The sequence below is a fragment of the Rhamphochromis sp. 'chilingali' genome, assembly GCF_963969265.1.
Source record: "Rhamphochromis sp. 'chilingali' genome assembly, chromosome: 6".
NCBI classification, from domain to species: Eukaryota; Metazoa; Chordata; class Actinopteri; order Cichliformes; family Cichlidae; genus Rhamphochromis; species Rhamphochromis sp. 'chilingali'.
Genome location: NC_137933.1, coordinates 7026843 through 7048462, shown reverse-complemented (window position 1 = coordinate 7048462; position 21620 = coordinate 7026843). Strand labels below are relative to the sequence as shown.

At 42.6% G+C, this 21620-nt stretch overlaps 2 long non-coding RNA genes across 2 annotated transcripts; one reads left to right on the top strand and one right to left on the bottom strand.

The window, feature by feature from the left end:
* Positions 1-4739: 4739 nt before the first annotated feature.
* Positions 4740-5319, bottom strand: LOC308398323. Its single transcript, XR_013971923.1, has 3 exons — positions 5201-5319; positions 4984-5077; positions 4740-4877 (listed from the first exon to the last, which is right to left on the bottom strand). It is a non-coding gene; the product is annotated as an uncharacterized lncRNA (long non-coding RNA).
* Positions 5320-12253: 6934 nt separating this feature from the next.
* On the top strand, positions 12254-20867 carry LOC308398932. Its single transcript, XR_013972038.1, has 2 exons — positions 12254-13020; positions 15486-20867. It is a non-coding gene; the product is annotated as an uncharacterized lncRNA (long non-coding RNA).
* The last annotated feature ends 753 nt before the right edge of the window (positions 20868-21620 follow it).

Below are 21620 nucleotides of genomic sequence, written 5' to 3'. Positions count from 1 at the left end.
GAGCTCTAACATCACTTAACCCTGTATATTGGGACTATGTCGTTTTTGGCTTTAGAATATTACTAACAAATATTGGCCGTCATAGGAGAAAGAGAATTAAGCTGTTTCTGTAGAGAGATACGACCTGAACTACTATTTAGGGTTAGGGGCCAGTACAATAGCAAAACTGCTTAAAGAGATTGGAGCCAGAGGACAGGTGCTGCTGCAGGTTATAAGAAAATTAGCTAACACTGCTGAGTGGGCCAATCACTGGCTGTGGTTAAAGAGGGCTGAGATCACTTGGGCAGTCAGCTATCCGCAACACACATGCCCAGAATTGATCAAACTGTGGTGGAGCTACCTAAGCAGGGGGCATCAAAAGGGTAGAAAACATAACACTATAATTTGTACTGTGATAGACCTGAAGCCTTGTTGACTGATACAGCTGTTTCAGGGCTCCTGTGGCTGTGCAGTTAACCTCATGGTAGTGAAACATAAGGCAGGAATGAAAAAACGTTTTGCTTCTACCCTCAGCTCTTTTTCCTGTTTGTGGGAGGCAGTGGAGATGTAGAGGGTACAGCCCGATCTGGGCGCGGAGGTATGGGATGCCAGATCACATGCCCCAGTTCCGGCTCTCCTCTCTCCTATGTTATCTCTTTTCTCTTTCACCTTTTCTATCTCTTTAAGAAGTGAGGCTCTTTAAGCACTAAAGACCTAAATAGTACTTATCGTTTTGCAGTGAAGTGATAGAAGAAAATAAATTGTAGAAAACTAAATAGGAAAAAGTAGAAGAGAAATAGCAATTTCACATCAACCAGTGACACACCCCGGGGCCTGATCAACCCTGGCAGGGCCTCCATTTATGAGGGTGTCTACTGGTAAGGGCCAAAACACCCAATGAATCCAAGGCCCACTACTGATGATGTGTCACAATATTTTTATATTATAATCTGGATTTGGTCTTTAATCCCTAAACCTAACCAAGAACTTTAAAAGAAACTAAAAAATGGCAAATATCTTTTGATAAAAGACCAAAAGACACTGTGAAGTTGATGCACACAACGATTTGTCCTCCTGATGAAGTTTCAGGACTGCCTTTCTCCATAGTGGCCATCCATCTATTCCTTTTGTGGAATAAATGTATGTGCTGTATGTGTCACAAATACCTAAATTTGATCTGGTGTGGGCTATAGTATTGAAAGGGTTGCATAATAAGAAATTGTTTTTGTTTGTGAAATAGATTTCTACGTTCTTTTTCACAAATTACTTACATGATTGGCAGTCATTGATAGGTTTGTAGCTTGAACCCATCCGCTGGAACGTTGAAGACAATATAATTACACTGCAAAGCAAGACACAAGTAGGCAAAGTTCTTCATGTTACTCGTGCACGGGAGAGACCGGACAGAGTGCCGTTCCTTCACTTGACCCCAGTTGCTCTCGTCCGTTCTCCCGTACCACTGCCCTTTTATTGAGGTTACATGAATATGCATAGGTTCATTAACATATGACGTCTACATACACACAAAGAGTACCTTGCCTGTGTGTGTGTGTGTGTGTGTGTGTGGACTGCTGATCAAAATGTGTGTGGACTGCTGATCAAAGGGTCAAACATCCTTGGTCAGGAAGAGGGTAGCCTCACCCTAGATGGTTCATCCTAGATAACACAGTAAGGAAGTCCAGCAGTTCATTTATACACAAAAGCACTTAGACTAGAACAGACGTAGCTACGTTAATCCTACCATAAAACAATTAAGCAAGGTACGAACTTTCCCATGCTCCCAGGATGTAGGTGTGCATTCTAGTGTGGAATGCACACCAAGCCTCTGTAGCCTGTTAAAGATCACACAACCTATCACTACACAATTGATTATACACCTCTAAGCATCTATGGTTAAATATTTCTAAGCATAAATGACAATCAACAATACAAACTCTAACAGTCATTTTCAGTTTTTACATATCAAGTCTACAGTCATAACTATATTAAACAGAAATGTGTTTTATGTCTTTGTCATGGAAATATAAATGTTGCTAAATTTTAACTGTGGTGACAAAATGATCCATTGAAACTGCATGAAAACATCAAACTGACAGTTATTTTTCAACTTTATTTGATTGTGGTCACTGGTAATATAAAAACAAATAAACTACAGTGATACAGACAACTTAATGAAATTTGGTGGGGGTAAAATGACAATGATGTTGGTCCACCCTAAGACACTGTAGGCTTAGTAACCACTGGATCAATTAATACTCTAAATTTAAAAAAAAATATGGTTGAGCACATCGCTGTACAACTGGAACTAAACAAAAAAAGTTATATATCCAAAAGTTAATTTGTGGATCAGGGTTGTTGTGACAGAATCAGCTGAACTGCCTACTGTACTGTAGTATGATTATTTTAAAAATAAGCACAAGTACTAGTAATGCACTCAAACATTATTGATACTGTTGATATGAATGATACATACCATGAAAATATCCTTAACATGTACATCAAAATACTCAAGAATGAAAACTCTCACCTGTGACAAGCATACTTGAAATTTGCTTACAAAGTTCTATCAATCACATTTCAATATGTCTTGTAAATTCTGTGAGCCAAAAATATATTACAGTAACTTAACATGACAAAAATGTAAAAAGTACAAAATCTCCCTCTGATACATAACAGTGTACTATTATGTATTACCAAAATGCATGTTTAAAAACAGTGTAACAGGGTAGTTTTTAGCTCTACGAATGACATTAAATAAAAATGTGCCAGCTGTCTTTGTAAAAAACTATATGCATTGATGTGATGAAGTCTTGGGAATGCACTGTCAATGACTGGTCTATGGCCAACTTGAAAAAATTGGGGCCCCCAGCATTAAACCTGCAAGGTAGCAAGTTGATATAACTTTGAGGACAAACTGATATATTACAGATATTTATTACCGACTTTAATCAGAATATTCAGAGTCACTGTAAAAGTCATCGTCGGAAGTATGATCAAGGTTAATGTTCTTTGCTCCTGACAAAACTTGCATGTAACACTGTCTTGCATGCAGCTTGTTTTGTTTCACATTCTGTCGTTTTCTGAGGATGATGCTCTGTAGACCTCTCAAACCCTCCTCACTTAGGCCACAATGCGAACCTTAAAAATAGAACATATAATTTAGTCTGCTTTAATGCCTTAAGAAACAGTCAGTGTTTTGTATGCATTACTTAAATACATACTTTTAAATATCTCACTGGAAAACAGGCCGGACAGCTCTTTCAGGATATCATCATATTTTGAAAGAGATTTCCAGTGATGGTCCATCTCTGTAACAAGAATCTTCTTTTCCTCCTCAAGTCTTCTTATTGCCATGATGATATCGAATGCCCTTCTCTTTGTTGTAAGGCTGACAGAGTCTGAAATGCATTTATAACAAAGTTATAAATCAATTCACAAAGAACGTCTGAAGTCATAAATGATTTTAGGTCAACACCTGAAGCTTAGGGTTTCATTATATGTCAGATATGCTGAAAGTAGACAACATATATGTACAACTACCGCTGTGTGCCCGCTGCCACGGCCAGCTTGTGTCACCAGACAGAATTTCTTCCAAGCACAGAGTTTCTTTGTCTGGAAACATTCTGTTGTATTTTTCCACAGCAGAAGTCAAGATTCCTTTCTCTTCTCTGATCTTGCGACGAATCTTGGCACGGGCTTTATTTCCATCGGTGTCTTTGTACAGACGCTGGGATCGTCTCTTTATGCTCGCTACGAGCACTTCGATTCTGCTCACCAAGGGATCAATATCACTTGTGCTTGTTGTTGCTGCTTAGAAGAAATAACACAGCTACACTTACATAAAATCATTGTACAATTGCATCACATTTTTGAATCAGTTTTTGCTCACCTTCTGCCCAATCCTTTACATCACTGACCCATTCATCCAGTTGACTGTCAGTCACTGCTAATTGGACTTTTAAGGACTCCAGGTTCTGAAGCTGGGTTAGAAGAGCTTTTGTGGCCTACATTGTCAATTTGAGATTAAAAAACAAACAAACAAACAAAAAACACTAAACACATGTTTACTCCAAATAATAAGAACACAGAGGAGTAATCATCTAAAAATAAAGTAACAATATCATTACCTTCTGATATTGATGGGTCAGAGAGGTGGCCAACTGGTCTAGCTTTTGTTGATTCCAGCGCATGGCCATAAGAGTTAGCATGTCACTCCGTCCTGCAAACACAGAAAACGTAGTGTTACCACTTTCATCATAATTACACACTTAAAATCTAACTAGTGCAGGATTTGCCTTCTCACCTGCTTTGGACATATGTTTTGTGGTAACTGCAATCCTTGACAAAAAGGCATTACATTGCTCTACCTCCTCCCCTAGAGTCAAACCAGCCCCATCTTGATATGCTCCACTCCATTTCACCTGAAAAAAAAAACACACACACACACACACACACACACAGATGCACATACACACACACAGATAAAATACAAATTACACAAAATGTTGATGTGCAATTGTTCAGATAAAGTCATTAAAGTCAGAATTTCATACCTCACATTTGAAATCGTGGGCTTTAGCATGAAAGACTGAAAGAAATGGCTTCATGCTAAGAAGGTGCTGGAGCTCTGGACAGCTTTTTGTTACTCTTTCAAGATATGGCCAATACTTGCAGGTAACATCCATACAAAAAAAAGTGATATGTCTATTGGCCAGCTTTTGTTGCAGGTACAAGGGATAAGCAAAAATTTCACCCCTGTACATATTTAGAGCACGGAGCAGCACTCCATGCCTACACACTGCAAGCTCCAGTCCCTCCTCATCCACCTTGCTGCTGGATCTTTGGGAGGTCTCTCTGGCTGCTGACCACTCCCCTCCACAAACACCTCGTCCGGAGACCTAAAATGCATTAAATAGCTGGTGACAATGTCTTTTCACAATCTCTTCAACAGAGTGTTAAAGGTTAACATAATTATGTCTATGTAATTAGAGCGTTCAATCTTACATGTCTGGATGTGCTGTGTATGTAGTCCACAAATCTTCCCACATCTTCATCCTTTGCTATGAAGGCGTCTTCAAAGATGCCCAGTTCCTCAGATCTGAACAAAATAGCAATACAGTATACTTTATGGTGTCATACAAAGTAAGTCCAAAGTTAATTGGTGCACCTTATAGTCACATTGTCTGAAACAAACGTTGGTATTACACATATTTTGCTGTACCTGGCTGCATTCTTGAAACGGTAATGCTTGCGGTTTCCATCCACTGAAATTGCAAGCATGTCTGGGGCACATGCATGACATGTGAAGGGATCCTCCTTTAAAATCTTGTCTAATTCATATCTCACGGCTTCCCACTCAAAGAAACTTTTCTTAAAGCCATCTGCAGAGATCTTTCCCGTCTGGTTTAAAATGAAAGACATAAACAGAAAACAACTACGCTACAAGTGACTTTTAAATCCTGAATAACACAGAAGAACCATACTGTAAAGGATGCATAAACTAAAATGCTCACACGGCCAAAGTGGAGAGTTCGTTGATCAAGCATTTTTAAAAATGCTTTGCAGGAGAGTCCGGGTGATGCCATCTTCATTTCTTCAAATGTGAAGAAGACATCTGTTGCGTACAAAGTAGAAAAGTGAAGGGTAGCGGGCCAGTAATCACTTAGATTTAGGTCATCTACTCCAGCAGTCCAAGAAGCTTCACATGTCTCACACCTCAGCTCTGGCATGCTGAGATTGTAACGTCCTAGAAAAGTGAAAAACTCATGACTCCAGAGTAAAAGTTTATTATCTTTGGGTTAGGTCTTCTTTTTGTCTCAGAATATACTGCAACAATGCTTGTGAGGGTTTAGTTTTAGGTGAATTATTTACAGATGGTTGTCAGTCAGGACAAAATGAAGTTCTTCTTACCATTCATTGTGACCACAGCAACAACCTTTCCTGGTCTGACCCTCAAACACTCTGGTGGACAGCCGCAGATTGTGACTGGGCTCTCCACAGGTACAAGTCGTGCTAAAGAAGTCAACATGTATGCGTAACATATGATTTAAATAAGTTTATTAACTATGAAGTAAAACGTTGAAATGTGACTAAGATATGGTAGGACCAACTGAGCCTTACTTGAAACAATAAAAAAAACCAACTTAACAGCTCAAAGCTAACAGTGTAGTTGAGAGCTGAGGAAGCATCAACTTTTTTAAAAAATGAGATAGAGAGAGAGAGCGTAAGGGAAATGTATAAACAGTAAACATAATAAGTTTAGTCACAGAACTTACCATCATGGCAAAGGGTCTTATTTACAATGTAAGTTGTTGGAGGCAATGACTTAACTTGATTGGCTAACAGAAATGAATTTAGCTAACTTACAGCACATGTGGTGTGGTAACATATATGCTATTAAATGTTAAGTCATTCGCTGTTCCACGAAATTGCTAATCTTAACCCATGGAACTGCTAAAAGCAGCTTTGTGAGCTCACTGTTTCGGGGTTTTCTTTTTGGTTTTAAATAAGAAAAATAATTTTAAAAAATCTACAGATTCAGATTCGCACTTACCTGTGGTACGATCGAGTACGTTGACGTCACTGCCGCTCATCTGATATGATAAAAAAATAAACTTTCTCAAAAATAAACAAGTGAGTCGCTGTGAATTCCTTAACAGCACCGAAAATGTTTTTGCATACTGCTTTTTTGCCGAAAATGTTTTTGCCTAATAAAAAAGAACAACGATCGAGTACGTTGACGTCACTGCCGCTCATCTGATATGATAAAAAAATAAACTTTCTCAAAAATAAACAAGTGAGTCGCTGTGAATTCCTTAACAGCACCGAAAATGTTTTTGCATAATGTTTTTTTGCCGAAAATGTTTTTGCATAATGTTTTTTTGCCGAAAATGTTTTTGCCTAATAAAAAAGAACAGCTTTTTGCCTCTTGTCCTCCTCCAACTACAAAGAAAAAGTTGAGATCCTTCCTGGGTTTAGCTGGCTGGTATCGTTGTTTCATCCCTAATTTCTCTACCAGATCAGCTATTCTTAGTGATTTAACTCGTAAATCATGCCCCAACAAAATTAAATGGACTCCAGAGTGTGAGGCTGCATTCATGGATTTGAAAAACTGTTTGTGTAATGAGCCTGTGTTGCAGTGTCCAGACTTTACGTGCCCGTTTATTGTACAGACTGATGCTTCAGGAGTTGGGCTGGGAGCTGTGTTGCTGCAAGGTGATGGAGAGGACCAAAGACCTGTGCCGTAAGCTCTTCCCCAGAGAAATGAAGTATTCCACAATTGAAAAAGAAGCTTTGGCAATAAAATGGGCTTTGGACACTCTGAGATACTATCTACTGGGAGGTGAATTTGTGCTTGAAACCGATCATTGAGCTTTACAGTGGATGAGCAGAATGAGAGACACCAACGCAAGAATCACGAGGTGGTATCTTTCACTGCAGCCATATTCATATTGTTTTAAGATTCTGTATAGAGCAGCGAAAAAGAATGTTGTGGCAGGCTTTCTTTCCCGTTCCTATGAAGAGTAACGGACTTAAGGGGGGGGAGAATGAGACAAAGTGGCTAGGACAGAATTCATTTGCCATTTGTCACTTGCGTATATTGTTATTCTGTGTTCTGTTATTTTACAGTCAGCCATAATGCTTTAATTTAGACATTGCTGGTGTAACTTCTCTTAACACACAATATCCCGGGTTTTGTTTGTGGTAGCAGTAGTTACATTCTTTACATCCATGCATGTGTTTTAAAGCAAACACTACTAACCATCAGATCATCTGAATTCTCTTCTGTTTACAGGCACATGTCTAGTAAATTATGTTTCTTTATGTTGCTTTGGCTATACTTACCATGGTGTCCATGTTGTGCTTGCAGGTCCTATATGTGAGACAGGTGTATGGGAAGGGCCGCCCACTACTTCCTGTTTATATAGGGTCATGAGGTCAATGATTGGATCACTGGGTGTAACCAAATGGAGGGTTTTTCATTTTGTATAGTATTGTTTGTTTTCTTTAAAGTAGCCTTTTGAGTTATATTGTATGCAGTGTTTTACTTTACAAACTATGTAGTTGAGTAAATGAGTTTGTCAGTTTCATGCATGACTTTATTCCTGTTCTTTGTTTAGAATTGTATTATTTGGTTTGACCTATTTTGTTCAATGGTAGGGACTAACGAGGTCAGGTGTGGGCAAAGTCTTGTATAAAGCCAGTGGGATTTTTGCATGCCTGATTGATTGTTTTATGGTAAAGGGGAGATGCTAGCAATAAAGTATGCTTAAAAAGAACTTCAATTGTCTGCTAATGCTATTTACTTATCACCTTCCTTGCTGCTTAAGTTATGCTACATCACAAGGCCATACACATTACACCAGGGACAGTGCTTCCTGTGAGGCTGTCAGGGTCCTGGGTCTCCTGACCCAGCGTTTTAGTTCTTTGTGATTTTTGTATTATTGTACTTGGTGTGAGTTATTCTATAGTTTCTAGTTTCGATCCCTTGCCCTTCTCATTTCTCTGTGTCCCCTCTGTTCTGTAAGTCTGTGTCTGCATGTTTGAGTTCCCCTCCGTGTCTATCGGTTCTTAGAGTCCTCTGCCTTATGGTTTATGTCTCTATGTTTCTTAGTTGCTGTCTCCACGGTGTCAAGTTCGCGTCTCTGTGTGATCCTTCCTGTTTTACTTTGAAGGTCCGTGACTTATGTGAATGTGTCCTGCTTTGCTTGTCTCGTCAGTTCTAATTTCCCCCAGCTGTGCTCTCCTTCTGTGTCTCATTCTCCTCGTTACTTCCCACTGTATTTAGACCCCGCAGCCACTCTCAGCTCAGTCTCCAGAGTCACCAGTGTCACTGTCAGCTCAGTCTCCAGAGTCACCCTCAGTTCAGTCTCCAGTGTCACCCTCAGTTCAGCCTCATGACAGAGGCCATCTTCACCACACCAGGGAGTGTGCTTTTGGATGAGGCCATACACATTACACCAGGGCCTGTGGTGCTGGCCAATACCATCCACATCTCACCAGGGCCACTGTTCTTAGCTGAGGCCATCCACATTACACCAGGGACAGTGCTTCCCTTGAGGCCATCTTCACCCAACCAGGGCCTCTGCTGCTCGTTGATGCCATCCACAGTACACAAGGGCCTGTGGTGCTGACCAATATCATGCACACTTCACCAGGGCCAGTCGTGTTGGCTGAGGACATCCACATTACACCAGGGCCTGTGGTGCTGGCCAATACCATCCACATTTCACCAGGGCCACTGTTGTTGGCTGAGGCTATACACATTACACCAGGGACAGTGCTTCCTGTGAGGCCATCTTCACCACACCACTGCCTGTGTTACTGGCACAGGCCATCCACATTACACCCGGGCCTGTGGTGTTGTCCGAAACCATCCACTTTTCACCAGGGCTTGTGTTTCTGCCTGATGACATCCACAAAACACAGGGGCCTGTGATACTGGCTGATGCCATCCACATTACACCACTACCAGTGCTTCCTGTGAGGCCATCATCACCACACCAGGGTGCGTGGTGCTGGATGAGGCCATCCACATTACACCAGGGCCTGTGGTGCTGGCCAATACCATCCACATTTCACCAGGGCCAGTGTTGTTGGCTGAGGCCATCCACATTACACCAGGGACAGTGCTTCCTGTGAGGCCATCTTCACCACACCACTGCCTGTGTTACTGGCACAGGCCATCCACATTACACCCGGGCCTGTGGTGTTGTCCGAAACCATCCACTTTTCACCAGGGCTTGTGTTTCTGCCTGATGACATCCACAAAACACAGGGGCCTGTGATACTGGCTGATGCCATCCACATTACACCACTACCAGTGCTTCCTGTGAGGCCATCATCACCACACCAGGGTGCGTGGTGCTGGATGAGGCCATCCACATTACACCAGGGCCTGTGGTGCTGGCCAATACCATCCACATTTAACCAGGGCCAGTGTTGTTGGCTGAGGCCATACACTTTACACCAGGGACAGTGCTTCCTCTGAGGCCATCTTCACCACACCAGTGCCTGTACTGTTGGATGAGGACATCCACATTACACCAGGGACAGTTCTTCCTGTGAGGCCATCATCACCACACCAGGGCCTGTGCTACTTGCTGATACCATCCACATTACACCAGGGCCTGTGGTGCTGACCAATACCATCCACATTTCACCAGGGCCAGTGTTGGTGGCTGAGGCCATCCACATTACACCAGGGACAGTGCTTCCTGTGATTCCATCATCACCACACCAGGGCCTGTGGTGCTGGCCAATACCATCCACATTTCACCAGGGCCACTGTTGTTGGCTGAGGCCATACACATAACACCAGGGACAGTGCTTTTCGCTGAGGCCATCATCACCACACCAGGGCGTGTGGTGCTGGATGAGGCCATCCACATTACACCAGGGACAGTGCTACTCGTAGTTGCCATCCACATTACACCCGGGCCTGTGGTGTTGTCCGAAACCATCCACATTTCACCAGGGCTTGTGTTTCTGCCTGATGACATGCACAAAACACAGGGCCCTGTGATACTGGCTGATGCCATCCACATTACACCACTACCAGTGCTTCCTGTGAGGCCATCATCACCACACCAAGGCCTGTGGTGCTGGATGAGGCTATCCAGATTACACCAGGGCCTGTGGTGCTGGCTGAGGCCATCCACATTACACCAGGGCCACTGTTGTTGGCTGAGGCCATACACTTTATACCAGCGACAGTTCTTCCTGTGAGGCCATCATCACCAGACCAGGGCCCGTGCTACTTGCTGATGCCATCCACATTACACCAGGGCCAGTGCTCCCTGTGAGGCCATCTTCACCACACCAGGGCCTGCTTTGCTGGCTGATGTGATCCACAATTCACCAGGGCCTGTGCTACTGGCTAAGGCCATTCACATTAAACCAGGGTGTGTGGTGCTGACCAATACGATCCATATTTCACCAGGGCCACTGTTGTTGGCTGAGGCCTAACACATAACACCACTGACAGTGCTTTTGGCTGAGGCCATCATCACCACACCAGGGCGTGTGGTGCTGGATGAGGCCATCCACATTACACCAGGGCCTGTGGTGCTGGCCAATACCATCCACATTTCTCCAGGGCCAGTGTTGTTGGCTGAGGCCATCCACATTACACCACTGCCAGTGCTGCCTTTGATTCTCCATCGCACTGCACTCTGTCCTCTCACACCTGGACAACAACAACACCTACGCCAGAATGCTGTTTATAGACTTCAATTCAGCATTCAATACAATCCACCCCTCACAACTCATCAGGAAACTGACAGACCTGGGCATCAGCTCCCTCATCTGCAAATGGTTACTGGACTTCCTGACCAACCGCCCCCAACATGTCCGGCTGGATAACCACTGCTCATCTACCATCACAATGAACACCGGTGTACCACAAGGCTGTGTGATGAGCCCTTTCCTCTACTCCCTCTTCACCCACGACTGCAGACCTGCTGATGGTTCCAACACCATCATTAAGTTTGCAGATGACACCACGGTGATTGGCCTCATCAGTGACAACGATGAGGCCGCCTACAGGGAGGAGGTGGATCGTCTGGCTGAGTGGTGCGACACAAACAACCTGCTGCTTAACACCGAGAAGACCAAGGAGCTCATCGTGGACTACAGGAGGAATGCTGACCCACATCCACCCATCCACATTAAGGGGACGGCTGTGGAGCGTGTGAGCAGCTTCAAGTTCCTGGGAGTCCACATCTCCGAGGATCTCACCTGGACGACCAACTGCTCCAAGCTGGTCAAGAAGGCTCACCAGCGCCTCTTCTTCTTGAGGACCCTGAGGAAGAACCACCTGTCCTCAGACATCCTGGTGAACTTCTATCGTTGCACCATCGAGAGCATCCTGACCAACTGTATAACAGTCTGGTACGGGAACTGCTCTGCCTCGGACCGGAAGGCGTTGCAGAGGGTCGTGAAAACTGCCCAGCGCATCGCCGGAGCACCACTTCCTGCCATAAAAGACATCTACAGGAAGCGGTGTCTGAAAAGGGCTGGGAAAATCATCAAAGACCCCAGTCACCCATCACATGGACTCTTCACCCTCCTGCCCTCTGGGAGGCGCCACAGGAGCCTCCAGACTAAGACCACCAGGTACCGGAACAGCTTCTTCCCCACAGCTGTCAGACTCCTGAACTCTGCCTCCTGACATCTGACCCACGTTAAACTCATGGACTGAACATACACACACCCACAATGGACAACTGTACCCTCAAACACACAATAATAACATGGAGTGAACCACCACTCACAACCACTAGCACTTTATATAGCCTCTGTAGTATTAGATTATTCTGTTATTATATGTTACCTTATATATGTAATCAAAGTAGTTGAATTAGAATACTGCTGTAGATCACATTATACCCTTTAATATAGAGTGTGTGAGCTGTATGTAGTGTAGTTCTCATTATACTTTTGAGTTAACAGAACATATTCACATATTAGTTCATTAGATAAATGTGCATCACTCTGTATCCTTGATCTGCTGGGAATGTGTTACACTGTTTTCTTGACATGCTTAATTGTTGAATCATGAAGAGAAGGTTGTAAGCAGGAGACTCTGTGTCTAAAGACAGGGGAGATAGATAGACCACATTCCACACCCCCACCTTACAGAAAGCAGAGAAACAACTGCCGAGGTCATAACTTAGGCGCTGTAACAGAGAAAAAATGTGATGTTTTGGCTTTTACGACTAGCTGGGGGCCACTAGAGACTATAAAAAGCTGAGCAACCCGTCACCATTTTGAGACATGTGCCTGACCCTCTGGTAGCATCTCTCCCGTCCGGACGTTGTAATGCTCTGACTGTTGAATTGTATGGAAATAAATGATTGTTGATTGAGCATTGATACACCAAGTATTGTCCCTCCTTCAGCCCAAAGATTCAAAGAATTGGGAGATTTCAACAACTTGGTGCCGTGTGACCCGGATCTTTGGTGTGCTGAGGAGGTGTAGATTTGGCCTTTGGTGAGATCGTGGGGCAAAGTGAACAGAAGGCCGGCCTAAAACAGAAAGGTAAGCACAGCCTGTTGTATTATAAATACCAAATGTGCATATTGGGCTTTCCAAATTAATCTGTTCGCTGAGTCACATGTATTTTCACAGTAAATTTGTCGGTGTGTGGTTTTTGGCGCAAGATACTAACAACATAAGTTGAGGCTGAATTCCAGTGTGTTAAATAAACTGCTTCTACCGAGATACTAATAACATACTACGTTGGACTAGTTGCAGTAAACTGCTTCTACCGAGATACTAATAACATACTACGTTGGACTAGTTGCAGCCACTTTACCTTCCACATTTAATTTTGTCTAATACTGGCTTCTGTAGCAATAATACGTTAGAATTTCTTCTGAAGACGCGGCCATTAGTCCAGTACATTGAAGTCGAGGTTTGTTTATTTTGTTTATGGTGTCAGTGACGTCCTGGCTTTTGCCGGCTATGAAATAGAAGTTGATTTAAGGAAAAGCAGATGCTGGCTTCACGGTGCAGTTGAACGCTGGCAACGCGAGAGCGAAACACGTCCGTAGGTTTGGTTTATGATACGGCGTGTTCCGGTGGTGCGGCCGTGAAGTGCAGTAGTGGTTGGTGCTAGTTTTAGTACATTGGATAGAGGTTTGACGGTGGTTTGTGGCGTCAGTCGAGTTTTAAGTGCTGCGGTCATAATACAAAGTAAAATTTTAAGTACATAGAGCAACACCTGGTTTATGATGTCAGGTATAACTTCGGGGATGCAAGCATCACTTTTATGATGCGACTTTGCCCCGTTGTGGCGGTCATAAGCGCAGAGAAAGGGGTATTTTGGTCTATGGTGCAGTGTGCTTTAAGAAGATCTAATAGTTGAGCTCAGAGGTTTCTGTGCAAATTTCTGCTGATGAGAGGCGCTCTCTGTGTGTCACACTGATGGTGTAACGCGCTGTGTGTGTAAGGCGCGCTCTGGCCGTGGGTGAGGCGCGCTCTGAGTGTGCTTTTTGTGTGTGTGAAGTCTGAACACAGTGACAGTGACGGTTGATGTGTGTGATTAGGAGGACATTAGAGCAAATACACATTTTAGGATCAAAGGTTGATGCCTAGTGTACCTGTGGAACATTTTGCCCTAGGAGTGGCGACCCTCCTGTCCGTGGACGCGTGGCCAGGACCGGCGTCGTCCGGGTGCCGAGGTGGTGACTTGGGGAGGTGAGGGCCCCCGCATAGCTACGGAAATAACACTGGAACGGCCGTGTAATCACGGGTTCACATTTATTCCGGACTAGAACAAGACACATTTTGCGAACAAAGGTTGAGTCTAGATTAGTAAAGAAATATAAAAAGGTTGAATTCCTCGTTTCAGTGGTTGAAATTGTTGTGTGCCTGTCCCCTGACGAGTGTGAAATTAAAATAAAGAGGGAATTTGGAGCCACATAGAGATAGACGGGCATAATTGGGTGTATTACTCTGTGGTGTAATAAAAATAAAAAGGAGAGATAGTAAGAGGTGTGCAGTGGAGAATTATGGAGGAGTACAGAGAGGAATGTGTTGGGAGACTGGCGTACAGTTTACGCTGTCAAGGTAGGCGGGTTGCCTGCTTATCTGTTTAACAGTGATGAAAATGAAATTAAATAAATCTCTTAGTGTGTTAATACAGGAGGCTGCGGACCTGGACCAACTGCCCCCACAAGCACAGCGGCCGAAGCAAAATTATAGGTAATGGGAACCACACCCAGCACGAATCAGCAGCTGTGAAAAAGACAGCAGCGAGGAGAGAATTAGAGGAGAAATTAAGAGAAGTTTTAACACATAAAATTGGGGCCAACGGACTTGTGGAGGTTGGGAAGGCGTCCGGAGCATCACAACAAAAAGGTGAAACAAAAACACACACAAGCAGAGAAATCTGAGAGAAAGGCTCCTTTTAAGGTAACGCCTAGTTTGAGAAAAGATAAAATTAACCTGCTTTTATACAAATGCACATACACGCAATGAAGAAACAGCTTACACTCATGAACACGTGAAGATTTTCCAGCAAGGTTAAAGAAAAATTAACATACTTAAATGATGAAGTCTATACATTACTGACAAAGAAATCCTCTGGGTTGCAGGACAACAATTTAACTAAAAAAAAAAAAAAAAGGAACACTGGTCTAACCAACCAGGCAAGACGCAACAAATTTAGTGGTAAAAAGAGTCAAATTGTGACATGTTTTCTGTTGATTGATTAATAAAAGTGATTACTGAATGAAAGAAAATTCCTTTTTTGGGTTTTTAAACATGATCTTAAGAATTTTAATATGTACTTGTGTTGTCCTGTCAACTTGGTGGGTTAGGAGTTGATTATATCGGGAGAGAAAAAACAAAAAAAAAAAAAAGGGGGAGAGAAGGCTGACACAGGGCCTGGTCCCGGTGTGTCTCCCCTCTGAATAACACAGCCAACACAACATCATTTTCCTGTTCGTTTGTTTTTGTTTTGTTTTGTTTTTGTTTTTTCTATACATATTTAATTACAGGCTGCTTTGCCGGCCCTGAAAGCCGAGGCTGACTGGACTCCTGCTCTCCCCCATACGTGACACTGACCAAATGCTGCAACAGCTGGACCCACAACAACGACCTGAGAATGTCAACAGACCTGCAGGAATGTGATCTCATGCAGCCGAGACGGAGAGCACTAAACCGAAGGCCCGTTTCACTACACGGGGGAAAATTCCCAGACTGCGTCAGCTGACAGAGCTGTGACGAGACGCCCGCCAAGCCCGAATGAAAAGTAAGGCCGAGCGAAAGAATGCTGACCTTGATAACTTTGCATTCACACTGTGCAGGACAGTGATGGACCAACACGGATGATCGGGTGGCGAAAAAGGGCGTGACCGAGACAAGAGGAGTAACTGAGGACAGAAGGCACCTCAGAATGGACAAAAACACAGAAGAAGATGCAGGTTTCACCTGCGGTGAACATCGACACTGGAGAAAGGACTGCCCCAATTGGGGTCAGAACCAGGACGGACTGAATTTTGAGCAGCAGCAGCAGCAGCAGCAATGGTCGCAAACAAACTGAAAAGGAGGGGGGCAGGACCCCAGGGCATGCTTCAGGCCGTGGTTTACCCAGAACACCAGAACAGGAAAGTGATGAACACAAACACCCACACAAACACACACATCTACATGCACTGACTCAGAATGAAGAGAAACAAACACACACACACACACACACACACACACACATACACACACACACACACACACACACACAGATTCAGAATGAAGTGAAATACACACATGAACACGTGCACTCGTTGAGTGAGTGAGAAATGACACACACACACATATACACACACACACATACACACACACACACACACATTGGAATGCTGATTCACTGAGAAGTGATCCACATACACACACACACACACACACGCTGATGCAATGAAGAATGCTTTGCTTATGCTGATATGCAAAATGCTGCACACAAACATCCCAATGCATAATTTTTATGAGGAGCCATTGATTACTTAGAATGTGTTATATGTCACCTAGAAGGCATTTATGTAGATTTTAGGAATAAGCTCTAAAACGGTTTGGTTATGAAAACAATGTCTGTGCGTGATGTCTGTTTATGGCTCAAGGCCTTGACTGAATTCTTTGCTGTGCTTCACACAGCCCCGATGAGGAACAGTGGCACAGAGTGAAAATGATGAATTAATAGTGTAAGTTTAGGTTGGAGTACGGCATTTTCTGTGATTGAGTTTTAATTCAAGGAGGAACAAAAGGTGTTACGGCACCTGAGGTTCTCATTCCCACACAATATTGTCCCGGCAGGAAGCAAAATGTTCCTGTGAATTTCTGGTTGATTGTTTGGTTTTGTTTAGCGCTAGTTTGATGTTATCAGTGAGCTTTGGCTTGTGTTCTTTCTCGTAAGCGAGAGAGGGATAGTTTTATGCTTGGACATGTCTGCAACGGGCCCTAGTTTGTGTTATTTTAGTAGTATTTTGTTGGTTATGTCTGTTTTCGTTTTTGTTACAGTGCACTGAGATAAGAAAATCTGAGAGGTGTGATCCACCGGTGGTGATATGTTGATATTTTGTGAGTTTATGATTTAACAATCAGCTCTTTAAACCAGGCCTGAAAGATTGAAATTTAAAGCGCTATGAAATATTCTTACAAAAACAGTTGCAAAGTGTGCTTCTCCATGATTGTAATTGGCTTGGGAGAAATTCACTTATAGGGAACACTGAGAAGTTCTGAGTCTAAAAGGATTGCACCGAGTCAATCCGGCCCAAAAAACAACAAGGAATGGTTTTCCTTTAAAATGATGACGTCATCTTGCTGGTGATGGATGCTCGAATAGGTTGCGCGTGAGACTCCATTATCAGCAACATCTGGTATGAATGTGTATGGAGGTATGCATGTGAATGGACTGTGATGGACTGACGACTAAAAGCTTTGACTGACTTGATACTGAGACAATGACTGCACCCACTTTAGGATTAGTAAATGCCAATAAACAATTCACCCAGCCGACAAGAGAAGGGTGGATGCTTCGCTTTGTTTTGTTTTGTTTTTTCAGGAGCAGGAGGATAAGAGAGACTGGAGGAGGAGACTCTAGCTTCACATAAGTATGAACTGCAGACTTAACACTGTGGTTGCTGATTTTGAGTTACTGATGTTTGCATTAAGAAAACTGTGCTATATTAGCTGTGTTTTGATTAAGGTATCATGTTATATTATTGGGAATGCCAAATGCTACAGTGGAGATAACTATTGATATCACTCATGACTGGAATATGTTACTATTAACCACAGCAGGCCACTGTAAAAAAGTCAATTAAATTTTATAGAGGAAAATCGCCAAAATTTAACAATACCTATGAATGACTGGCCACATTCAGAATAGAGATATGCAATAATAAACATTGGTCCACGTGATTTAGGTTCTCACTTGAAATAGTAAGTTATTAAATGTAGAATATAATCGACAGGGACATTTGATAGGATGTGGTACTGAAAAAGAACAAGAGCAAAGTAAATAAAGAAAATATTGTGTTTAGTTTGGATAAATTCAAATTAAAATGTACCATTACACTCAGAGGATCAATATGGAATAAAACATATGCAAAATTTGTAGGAAGTACATGACTGATAACTGTTCTGTCCTGAGCGTTTGTTTCCAGAGCACCCACTTGACCACACCAACAGTTTCTCGCCACCGAGGAGGGGTACTTGCAAAAAGAATAAAATAAAAATCTGAGTTTAACAAAACATTTTAAATGTAAATATCAAGCTTACCTTTCTTTTTCCATGAAATGTGCTTGTGGGCACGCCAGCCATTTTGAAAAGGTGGGCAAAACAATTGGCAAGGCCACACCCCCACACATGTGATATAATTTTAAAGGTACTGTTGCCCTCTCTAAGAAACATCAGGACTTAGAGGAGTGGCAAGTAGAGTATGCGAGCTACAAGCAAAAACTAAAATGTGTACTAAAGTGTGCAAAAATGAAATACTGGGTCATCAGGGGGTCATGAGGGACATTTATAAAACTAAAAGTCCCACTAACCTTAAAGTGCACTTGAAAAGCTCACACAAGAAGGTTAACCTAGCTTACCTAGAAGACCTCATCAGGGGGAGCACACTCCCCCTCCTTGAAGAGCTCACCCACTCAACCCGCATCCCCAGAAAACAGCTAACCCCAGATAAGGCAGCGTGATGTATCCCGAGACAACAGGACTGGGACATCTAAATAAAGGTGTGAAACAATCGCCTTCAAAAGGTTATCAATTCACTTCAACCAAAATTAGGACCACACGGTGCGGCAAGAGTTAATAGTTATTAGTCTCAACACCCAAGGATAACCAGAAGAGCATGACTGATATGATGGAACTGGGATTTTGTTACACTTAATTTTTGCAAAACACAAATAAAACTAAATTGAAACTAAGGATTTTCAGAAAATAAAAACTAAACTAAACTAGCAAACAATTGGTAAAAACTGATGAAAATTGCAAAACTATTACAACCCTGGTCCAGACTAAGATGGTGTTGGACATCTTCAGGGCAGAAAAGGGTTGGTGTGACCAAGGTGTGGTTTGGCTTGTTGTATGTACATTTCAAAATGTTACAGCTCTGGATGGACCAGTTACCAGGGCATGGAAGGATGACAGACTTTATTACATGAGGAGAAGGGACATTTTCGGGATCGAAGATCCTCAGGGATGACAAGGCTGGAGCAACGGTACTCGAGAGAAGAATTTCTGATACTTTCTGAGATATGATGTCACCAACCTTCTCTTTTAATTGTCTAGCTCCAATGAATTGACACATGGGAGTGTGTCAAAAAGGGGGAAGTTGAGTCCGAACATCAAACAATGGTTTTATGAACATCTTATGACGTTATTTCTGTGTTTAATAATTTAGCTATGGTAAAACTTAAGCTTATAATGTGTTAGACTTAGAAAGGGTTCACTAATTTTTGATTTCTTTTACACACACATAGATTATGATTAGAATAGGTCCTGAACATAATATTTTAAACCAAATTTGAATCATTAGAAGAACAATGGATAACAATATTAGATTATCAAGGCTAGGGAGAGAGGTGTTTTGGTTTTCTGTCTCTTGCAGAGAAAGGAAGAGACACCAGACGGGGACACGGAGATGTGAGGACCCTTCACAGCAGAGACAGATGTAGGGACAGCCGAGACAGCAACTGGGGTCAAGTGTCATGACGTTTGGGCTCCTGGAGAAGATGGATCCCACAAACACAGCAATAACCATGAAGGGGTTGGCGAAAACCAGGAACACCAGACCAACGAGGTTCGAGAGGCTCTTGGCAAAAAGGGGGACACGCCGGTGAACCCAAAACACACAGATCCTTGTTTGAAATCGGGGCAGAATAATCCCCAGAACTGTGCAATGACTAAAGGGTGGTCTAACCCCGGAGGTCGAAGAAAGAAGCTGAGAATCACCCAACTGGAAGACACTGGTAGCTGCAGCAATAAAAATAAAGGTTAAAAGCTCCTTAGACAGAGGTTCTAGTCTAAGTACATTTGAAAGGTATAAGGTGGCATTAAAATGGGAGTGGAAAACTGGAGCACCAAAATAAAGCTGTGGGAGAATTGGGGAGTGATGGGAGAGTCATCTGTAACTGCTGTTATGGTTGTAAATCTAACTTTGCTTGCATCTGAACTGCGTGAACACAGAGGTCATCCCACATATGGTCCACCCGTTAAAGGGGGACAGAGGGCCTCAGGATCAAGAAAACCTGGACCTTGCGACCCTGGAGTGTATGTTGTAAGTGATCTCTTTCAGAGATCAAAAGGGGGAATTATTAGATTATTCTGTTATTATATGTTACCTTATATATGTAATCAAAGTAGTTGAATTAGAATACTGCTGTAGATCACATTATACCCTTTAATATAGAGTGTGTGAGCTGTATGTAGTGTAGTTCTCATTATACTTTTGAGTTAACAGAACATATTCACATATTAGTTCATTAGATAAATGTGCATCACTCTGTATCCTTGATCTGCTGGGAATGTGTTACACTGTTTTCTTGACATGCTTAATTGTTGAATCATGAAGAGAAGGTTGTAAGCAGGAGACTCTGTGTCTAAAGACAGGGGAGATAGATAGACCACATTCCACACCCCCACCTTACAGAAAGCAGAGAAACAACTGCCGAGGTCATAACTTAGGCGCTGTAACAGAGAAAAAATGTGATGTTTTGGCTTTTACGACTAGCTGGGGGCCACTAGAGACTATAAAAAGCTGAGCAACCCGTCACCATTTTGAGACATGTGCCTGACCCTCTGGTAGCATCTCTCCCGTCCGGACGTTGTAATGCTCTGACTGTTGAATTGTATGGAAATAAATGATTGTTGATTGAGCATTGATACACCGAGTATTGTCCCTCCTTCAGCCCAAAGATTCAAAGAATTGGGAGATTTCAACAGTAGAAACTATCTACACCCTCACTTATCTTAACTGCACTACTGTATAGCTCTGTGTAAATAATCATTCTGTACATTCAATAATCTTTAATCCTACAACTGTTTACAACTTGCATAGTTCCCATTTCTGTATAGCTGTATATCTCAGATTTCTGTAAAGTTATTTATTTCATATTCTGTATAGTTTTTCATATTTATATCCTGTTCATAGCCTGTACATAGCTTGTACTCACTACAGCCTTTACATACTTAGTTATAGAATATTCACAACATACTTCATACCGTGTACATTATAACATACCATAATAGACCCATTTCTGTAATATACTCACATATCTATACTATTGCTAATATATATTGTAATATATCTATATCACTAAAGCACTTCTGGATGGATGCAAACTGCATTTCGTTGCCCTGTACCTGTGCATGTGCAATGACAATAAAGTTGAATTCTATTCTATTCTATTCTATTCATTCATCACCACACCAGGGCCTGTGGTGCTGGCCAATACCATCCACATTTCACCAGGGCCTGTGCTACTCGTTGATACCATCCACATTTCACCAGGGGTTGTGTTGCTGGCTGATGCGATCCACAACACACAAGGGCCTGTGATACTGGGTGAAGATATTCACATTAGACCAGGGCCTGTGGTGCTGGCCAATACCATCCACATTTAATCAGGACCACTGTT